Raw genomic sequence first — 9,144 nt, 5'->3', positions numbered from 1 at the left:
ATGTTGAAATATTTATGTATGTGTGAATGTAAGTGAGCTAAAAACCGAGAGAGTCGGGAGTCGGGGGTCGAAAGTACTAGATTTACCACTTGATAATTATGATAAATGATAGATACATTCTTTAATTAATTTATTTACTTCTAGTAACAATCTCAATTCAATAAACATATACTCTTGTATGTGTATCTCTTTATTTTTTAAAAAATAAAATCAGAATTTACACTAATGAAGCTATATAGTCTGGTTGGAAGTATAAATACCCCCCCCCCCCATCCGAGCACTGCACGCCCCTTCAATAATATTAGAGACCTGTCCCCACAGTCTGGAAAAGTTTCTTCCGTGCACGCCTGATAAGATTTTACAATTTTTCTTGCCCAGACGTTTATCTTATCTTTTTATAACAAAGTAAATATGAAACAAGATACTGCATTTTTCTTTAAAGATCAGAGTACAGTCATTTAAACCAAAGCAAACTCCGGACAAAGAGTCGATATTACAGGGCTTTCAACCATCACCTTAAAGTCAGCATTTCTCAATTTTTATGGTCGTTATAATGACTTTGTTTGCAAGCTTCAATCTATCGTTGGGTCGTATTCTGAGTGGCATGTTTCATACCAATTGTTAGACCTTTGGGTATTTTTAAAATCAATTTTGACTATGGATTGATTATTCTGTTTACCTTATTAATACAGAGTGCTCACAGCGTGTAAAACCGATTAAGAGGAGATGGGCTCGCGTCAAAATTTTTGACATAAAGTAGAAAATATGATTTTTCAAGGATTATTTCAAATTAAACTAATAGTTTTAAATATATTAAGGAAATATCTAATTAAAAAGACAAACTTTAACGCAGAGATTTATTTTTAATGAATTAAAACAAACGCACTATTTCTCGTGCTTATAACTGTGATATTCGCGAGTCACCGACAGAGGTACCAGGCATGGATCTAGGAATTAAAGTTAGAGGGGCGCAAAAAGTATGCAGGTGGTCGGGAGGCCGCCTTGAGGCCCCAGTGGATCCTTGGCGAAGCCCTGACGGGGGTCCAGGGGGCGAAGGCCCCGGAGGCTCCTGGATTCTAGAGATTTTGTAGGGTAAAAATGAGGTCTACCGAGTAGACATTTTTATACTTTCTCGACGAAACTGTGATTTACGCAGACTTTGACAATTTTTTTTTGGGGGGGGGGGGGGTTCGCCCCCTTAAATCCGCCACTGGGTACCCAAAGTAAGGTCTTGTCTCGAGGAATATAACTGAACTATGAAAGCCCTAGCAGCAACCATTGGATAGATATGGAAAAGGTTAAAGTTTTTCAAAAGTAAGTCAAACATCAAGGTCAAAGGGTAAAAATAAATGGTGCCCAAGGAAAGGCCTTTTCACAAGAAATACATTATGAAAGCCCTAGCACCAACCGTTCAAAAGTTATGGCCAATTTTAAAGTTTTTCAAAAGTAGGTCAAACTCCAAGGTCAAAGTTGTTGGTATCCAAAGTAAGGTCTTGTCACAAGGATTACATACTAGAATGTGAAATATGAAAGCCCTAGCACCAACTATTCAAAAGTAAAGTTTTCCAAAAGTAGGTCAAACTCCAAGGTCAAGGTCAATGGGCTATAATTGTTGGTATCCAAAGGAAAGTCTTGTCACAAGGAATACACATATGAAGTATGAAAGTCCTAGTAGCAACTATTAAAAAGTTATGGCCTAGGTTAAAATTGTTCAAAAGTAGGTCAAACTCCTAGGTCAATGTGAAAGGGTCAAAGTTGTTGGTATCCCAAAGAAGGTCTTATCACAAAGATTACACATGTGAAGTATGAAAGCACTAGGATCAATTGATCAAAAGTTATGGACAAGGTTAAAGGTGGGTAAAATTTTGCAAAACTGGGTCAAACTCCAAGGTCAAGATCAAAACGTCAAATATGATGGTACCTAAAGAAAGGTCTTGTCACAAGGAATACACATGTGAAATATGAAAGCCATAACTTCAAACAATCAAAAGTTATGGGTAATGTTAACGTTTTTGCGGACACACACACAGATAAACAGAAAAACAGACAGACGGACGGACAGTGCAAAAACTATATGCCCCCGAATCTTTCATTACAGGAGCATGAAAATTTAAATACACGAGTTCTTAGCATTTGTTTTTCCAACGGAGAAAAAATCTAACTCACTGAATTACATGTACAATGTTTTGTTAAATCATCTTTTTGCTTCATACATGTAGCATGTGTAATCATTCATTTATCTGATTATGAGATCCCTCCCTTCAGTGGTAACCTATGAGATCCCTCCCTTCAGTGGTAACCAGGAGCTCTAAACAAGTTTACACGATGTAAGAAGTGTTCACTTTCATAGTTTAGTGGAAGTTTATGTTCATGTAACATACTATCATGGTTGATTCATTCATAATGTCACTATTCCTGTGTAATAAATATTAACCAAATCTGTGAGATATAAAAGTTTACATTATGTTAAGCCTCTTAAGGAGTCATAAATCTCAGAAATGGTTTTATCAAAAATGAAGAATGCATTACGAATGTTTTCTAAAACGTAATATAACTGGTTCACTCTGTTTTTGGTTGGAAAAAAATATGTACAAAAGAAATTCAAGATTTCGAGATTTCTCATCACCTTGGAGCTTTCGACGATATAAACTGAAAAAACGCAGAATTAAAAACAAATTCCATCAACAACTTTCCCCAAGAAAGACCGTTCTCTGTATACCGGTATATTTGAAATTTTAACACGTTGTTTTAATTTCTCGGAGAAAACAGCTGAGAGCCACTATCTTTCAGCAAATAAAAATAAAACAGGTGTTATATTTACATAGTTTATTAATCAAAACAACATTACAATATAAAGAGACGTAGGAATAATCACCGCCCCTTCTCACCTGATCTTAAAATTAACGAAATAACAAGTTAGTTCATCCCAAGATGGAGAATATTATAATCATACAAATTGAAACAAACTAGGAACATCTGACTACTTTTATTCATTAAAATTTGCTTTGAATGTCAGTCTATGTAATCACATGCTGCTAAATATTCAGCGCCTTTTCACCATCATTGCACTCAGTGTAAGTTGATGTTCCTATTTTATTGCAGGATATTCTACTTAATTAAAGTTTCAGTGTTTATTCCTCAGAGGCCTGACAACACAATCACGATTCAGACAAAATGCATACATAACTTTGTAAAAACCGTCTGCTGAGGTAAAAAGTCATTTATTTTAATTTTAAGAATTCTCAAATCTCAACAATCAGCATTTGTTTAAAATTTTCATCTTCTCAACTTATACACTCTTTTTATTATAAAATAAATTAACATTTAGCATATGTGATAATGCAGAACCTACTGGAAAGAAATAGATCCGTAAACCTTGGATCTACAATGTAAAATTCATTTTGAAATAGAGATGAACTTGACAAATGAAATTTATAATGAAAGGCATTTTAATTAATCTTATTGTCAAGCTTTTTCTATTTTTTTTTAACTCTTAGCTGATAATCCGGAAATTTTCACATTTCACACTACCTCATATACAATTCATGAAGTTGCATATGAGAAAATAAATTGCTTGGGTAGCTCTTCCCAATCGGATATCGGAAAGGATTAGCATGAACAAAATGTTTCACTTGATATGTACCCCATATTATTTCACACAGAAATTTATCAAGTTTCATGAATTGTTTGTTGATAAATTCACTCATTCGCAATAACAAATCAATTTATGCGCCATTTGAAACTACACACGTTTCATCACAAATTGACCAAAAGCTTTCACATTTTCGGCACATACAAACGCTTTTTAACGAATTCTTTAAGGGGAAAACATTATATATCCACAGCCATTGATATCTATTTTCAGTGTTTTTACATGTTTTCTGCTCACACATTACCGCTCTGGAACCTATTATTGAATAAATTTGAAGTCTGGAGCGGCCTTCTAGAGCCAGTTTGTGTGTTTATACACTCACAATAGCAGCGCTTCGCCGGACAATGTCCTGTTGTGCACTTCCTCACACACTCCTCCCGTATTCTGGGGTAATTTTTGTGGAATCCTCTTCCCTCGCATTGTAATACCTCTCCCTCCCTACAAACACCTGTTGAAGGTTGAGTCATTACTCTTCTAATAGGCACAGGAACACCCGGCACTGAAGGCCTGGTTCGATCCTGAGATTGTGAGTTAGGTACGTTGGATAAGGAGCCGCCGAAATTGAAGGCATCACGTGGGATTTGAGGAGGTGGAGGTGGTGGACGAGGTATATAAGTTGGACGCACTACAGAACCGCTGTCGAATCGACCAAAGTCGTTCCTTAAGCCACTCGAAACTATTACGCCTTGTGGCCGAGGCGGTTTATTTTGTTGACTTGAACGCCGGATTTGATCTTGGTTAAATGTTTGATAGTTTCCACCCGATATTTTATCTGCTGAAAGCATCTGCGCAGACGGCATTAAGATATCGCTAGGTCCTTGGTTTTCTGGTGAAATTGCAAAATGAGCTCCTAGGGAGCTAGTTATGACGCTCTTGTCAGATTTCTGATTATTATTGAACCCTTTAGCTACTTTTACGTCCACATTTAATCCACTTGCAGATACAAGTACACCCGATTCCATGGGGTTGGAAAGGCTACCCGAGGACCGTGTTCTCGTTGCTTGACTTGGGCTTTGTATGGATTCTCTTGTTTGTGGCTGCACTTGACCAAAGCTATTAGAAAGTTGATTGGAGGACATTTTTTGTCCATCTGAACCAAACTCATACCAGTTCATTTGTAAGTTTTCAGTTGAAGCTTGGTTTCTTGGTACCTGGTTTACAACACGGTCAATCTGTCTCTGGGGGGACGCTCTGTTGTTGAAGAAGTCACCTCTTGATATTTGACCAGGGTTAAATCTATTTCCACTTGATAGCTGATTGGACCTTCGTCCTGCCTGTGCATCCCATATGATTTGTCCATTCCCCAGTTTTTCACGACGTGAAGCAGCTATTCTTCTATTTTCAAATGACGATATTGAACCTGTTGCTACTACATTGCCAAGATTACCCAGGCTCGAACTTCCACCTGTGAAATCTATTGATGGTTTTCCAACTGAGTTACTTAAACCAAAATTCTGTTGGAAACTTTCATGTGCCTTTAAGCCAAATTGTTCAGAATTGAAGTTTCCTAGGTTGCTGGGATCCATCATTACACCGCCCATTTGTGACAGGCTACTGTGTACCTGTGTTCTTGCCCTCCAACTCTCCGTAGTTGTCGTGATAGGCAGGGCGTTTTGTTTTCTTACAAATTTACCGTTTACCCAGTCAAAATTTTCGAAACGACTAGGGCTCATTGTCTGCCTATTATCTCCCATAGAGTCAGAAAACACGGGGGCCATCTGGGCACTAAGGCCTCCAAAACTTAATCCATTATAAACACCTTGCCGATTTATTGGTATTCCTGTTATCTCTTGCTGGTGTAAATCTCTGTCGGCTGGCTGTCCTAAACCAGAGGGTACCCCAGACTGACTGGCTTGTCTTTCATGATACTGCAGGGCATCAAGGGACGCCCCTCTTGAACTCAGTAGATTCAAAGCTTTTCTTGTAATTCTCGTTGTTGGATCTATTTGTATTCCTGACATAATACTTGGTATTCTGTTTGTTGGCTGTGCCATTTCTTGCACAGAAGGTATTATGGTTATTTTGTTTGTTTGAGTGGCTGGTGTATTTTCGGAGTTTTCAATCATGGGTTGAGCTCCACCATTTTCTTGTGTTAAAGAACCTAGTTGAGTTCCAGTATTTTCACTTGGATTTGATAGAATATAGGTCGTTGGCTTATTGATAGAAACAACTGATGGATCCGATCCCTGCTTTGAAGACTGTTCGACTTGTAAATTCTTTGAAATTCTATTCGAAAATATTGGTGCCTCCGTATTTTGTATTGTCCCTTGACGTAACGTCGTGTATTTAGCACTTGACAAGTCGGTGGAAGATGGTCTGTTTCTTGACCCCAGTACTAATGATTGTATTTTGGTTGTAGGTGGGGAATTTGCTGTTAATGTTATATCATTTATAGTGTTTGAAGTTAACCATGCATTTTCTGCTGGAGTTTTGGTGGAAGTCATTGTTAACTTCAACTCTGGTGATCGCGTAGTTTCCAAAGTTGGTCTCACAGTCATAGGACGGTTGTATAAAATCATATCTAGGAATGTTTTTGCGTCAATGTCTCCGCGTGCAAATTCCTGTCTTAATCGTAAAAGTCGTTCTGCTTCCGATTCGGACTTAGATATTGCTTTTACCGTTGTTTTAGGTGTTTTAATTGATTTAATCGTTGTCTCAGATGGTTTTACGAAAGATTGTATCGGTGGTTTCTTCGAGGAGACATATGTGTTAGAACTGCTTCCTCTGTTTGTATTGTCTTGTACATTGCCTGTGACCCAAGAAGCGGGTGTAGTGATTTCTAGATCATTCTTTGGTGAATACGTGTTTTTCAGCATTGGTTGTACATTGTAGTTTGGCTTTGGCACACTGTAGTTAGGCTTTCGTAATCCAACTAAATACTGGATATTAGATGGCCCTATTCGTGCGTTGGGATCGACCTGATTTATGATTCGAAGTGTATCACTATTCAAGGCTGAGGAAGTTTGAATTGTGTTTCTTCTAGGCGTTCTAGGAATTGGTGTTGTCGTGGGTTTTGGGGTGGTAGTTGTAGTAGTAGTAGTGGTAGATCTTCTTCGCATCATTATTCTTCTAAACTCAGCTCTATTGAATAGCTCCATTGCGGCTAATGACTGAGTTGTCGTGGTCGGTATTGTTGTGGTTGTGGTTGTTGGTGTAGTTGTTGTGGTTGGAGTTGTTGTGGTAGTTGTTGGTTCAGTAGTTGAAGTTGTTGTTTGTGTTGTTGTAGTGGTAGGCTTTGTGGTAGTTGTTGTGGAGGTTGTCACTGTGGTGGTGGTAGGAGCTTTAGTTGTTGTTGTAGTTGTTGGCAATGTTGTTGTAGTTGTTGGTTCTGGTGTTGTTGTAGTAGGATCTGGGAACATTTTCTTGTAAATTTCTGGAAAGAATAGTTCCAAGTATGCACGGCTAGGCGTTGTAGTTGTAGCAAGTGTGGTAGTAGTTGTAGGTATTGTAGTAGTGGTTGTAGGTATTGTCGTAGTGGTTGTAGGTAAAGTAGTAGTGGTTGTTGGAATTGTAGTAGTAGTAGGTAAAGTAGTAGTGGTTGTTGGTATTGTAGTAGTAGTAGGTAAAGTAGTAGTGGTTGTAGGTAAAGTAGTAGTGGTTGTAGGTAAAGTAGCGGTGGTTGTAGGTAAAGTAGTTGTTGTCGTAGGTAAAGTAGAAGTAGTTGTAGATTCGGTTGTTGTTGGTAGTGTAGTCATCGGAAGAGTAGATGTAGGCTCTTGGGTATCAGTGATATCAGTGACCATAGTTGTCGTCGTAAGTTTGCTTGATGAGGTGACAGATGTTCTCGTTGTTGGTTCAACTGCCGTAGTCATTGTTTCATTTTCTCTTAAAAGGTTTGTAGAAACTGTAGATGATTGTGTTGCAGTAGATGCTTTCTTTGTTGCAGAAGTCATTATAGTTGTTTTATTATCAGATAAAACTCTTGTTATCTTTCTTCTTGCTGCCACTTTAGAGGACTGTTTGTCGAATTCTTGTCCTGATGTTTGAGAGGTAGTGTAGATTCTTTTTGAAGTCTTAGTAGAAGACATGGGAGTTGTAGAATAAGGAATATCTTGATATGTTTCCTTGACTGGCGTTGTATATGGTCTTCCACTACCCAGATTTTTCATCGTTGTTTCATATCTCTGCGCTAAGTTACTAAATTCTTCAAGCAAAGATTTTATTTCACTGTATACTATTTTTTCCATAGTCGTTGGAGACTTTGTTGATGATTTAACTGCATTTCTTTTTGTAGTCCTAGTAAACCCTCTCTTTGTTTTAGGTGTTTTTTGAGACGTCTGTTTTTCTGTTGTTTTGTATAGAGAGGATTCAGTCTGCTCTTGTCTAGGTGTGGATGTCGAGTAGATGGAATCTAAAGTTTGCTGTAATCGCTTCTTTATAGATTTGGTTCTTGCTGTTATATCAGCTCGTCCTCTGGTGGATCGATTTAGGATTGTGGTAAAACCTTCTTTGAGAGGTGTTAATTGCATTTTTGTTGAAGCATGTTCTGTTGTTGTGGGAGATTCAGTTGTTGTCATTTCTGTAGTTGTAGTTGAAGGTCTTGGTGTCGTAGTAGTTGTTGTTGTCGTCGGTTTAGGTGTGGTTGTTGTTGTAGTGGTAGTGGTGGTAGTGGTAGGTGTTGGTGTTTCTGTTGTTCTCCACTTTGCCATGATTTCCCTGTATTCCTTGGGAGCAAATATCTCTAGGTAAGCCATGTCTGGAGTTGTCGATGGTGTTGTTGGTGTTGTTGTTGGTGCTGTCGTTGTTGTTGGCGCTCTAGTTGAAACTGTTTCATCGGCAAATGGTGTTGTGTACAGATACACTAATTTTGGTGTACCAGTATTTTTTGGTATTTGTGGAGCTTTTGTGTTCCTTTGCTTTTCTTGTATTTCTTTAAACATTGGCCTGTTAAACAATTCCAAGTAAGCCCATTCTTTAGTGGGTTCAGGGGGTTCGGTAATCAATTCTTTTATATTTCTGGAGTGTTTAGTGTTGTAAAAATCAGCGTCCTTGGAATAGTACATTTCATTATTTTTCGATGAGCCCTTTTTATCAAATATTCTATTAGCAACAGATTCAGGCTGCTCGTACAAAAATTCAGATGTTCCAGGTCTATCGAATGCTAAGTTATTTGAAATTTCAAAAACAGTAGTATTACGTTTTGTTTTAGAAATAGAGGATTCTGAGTTCATATTATTTGTTCTCACGGACTTTTGTGTCGTTTTTGTGTCTTTAGTTAATGATGTCGGATCAGAGCTGGCTATTTTATCAGAAACAGTTGGGTCATTCATATATGTTGTACTAAATGTCCTAGGCTCTGTCTGACCAGTCATTTGTTTGGTAAATTTACCCACTGAAGATTGAGCTTCTTGAGCTTCTTGATTAGATTTCATGAGAGTGATTGTTGGCATGTTCTCTTTGTTGTTAATTTCCACAGAAGAATGATCATATACAATAGTTTTTGGTTGACCCGTTGGAGCTTCAGATGTTTCTTTTATAGTTGTTCCCAGTGG

Source organism: Saccostrea echinata, unplaced genomic scaffold (assembly GCF_033153115.1).
Source record: "Saccostrea echinata isolate AGI-Se365-2 ecotype Australia unplaced genomic scaffold, CSIRO_AGI_Sech_v1 ptg000027l, whole genome shotgun sequence".
NCBI lineage: Eukaryota > Metazoa > Mollusca > Bivalvia > Ostreida > Ostreidae > Saccostrea > Saccostrea echinata.
This window is presented reverse-complemented; position numbering follows the sequence as displayed.